The following is a 669-nucleotide window of genomic DNA, read 5'->3' on the forward strand; positions in this document are numbered from 1 at the left end:
TCTTCCAGTCAACTGGAAGGCACCTAAAAATGTACATCACATTTATTTTACTTCAGGACATAAAGAAATTAATTTGTGATGTTGCAGCACAGAGCAACACAAAGAGCCCACATACAGAATCTTAACCAATCAGGCCTCAGAACAATTTGAGAGCAACAGCTCTCCGATTTCACTCCAGACCCACAGAATCCTAGAATAATCCAGTCTGAAAGGGACCTCAGCATGTCTCTAGTCCAGCCCTTTTCATAACCCAGACCCCTCTATCTCAAGCCTTACACACAGAATTATTATAATACTTTTCTTTTGGACAGTAACACATAAATTAAAAACTACATAGTACTGTTTCAAGTTCTCTGACCCCTGTTTTCTCAAAGCCTGGATTTTTACAGTAGCCACCCTTCCTGCATTTTACTTGGTATGAGCTAGTGTAATAAATCTCATGAAAATGGGACATTATCTAAAAATACATTCTCACCTTTCAACCCCCTCTCTTTTTTCACCCCTTTTTGATTGTGCTCTCCTTCTTGCAGCTTTAGTCTTTCCAGGCTTCTCTTTCTTATGGCTCCTTCACTAAAACATCTGGTTGTATCAAAAATCGCCTGTCACAGAAGAAGCAGAATCAGACTTAGCAGTCCAGTTTCCTGTGTATTTATGCAAATACACACAACC

This window comes from Antrostomus carolinensis, unplaced genomic scaffold (assembly GCF_000700745.2).
Source record: "Antrostomus carolinensis isolate BGI_N321 unplaced genomic scaffold, ASM70074v2 scaffold31149, whole genome shotgun sequence".
Taxonomy (NCBI): Eukaryota; Metazoa; Chordata; class Aves; order Caprimulgiformes; family Caprimulgidae; genus Antrostomus; species Antrostomus carolinensis.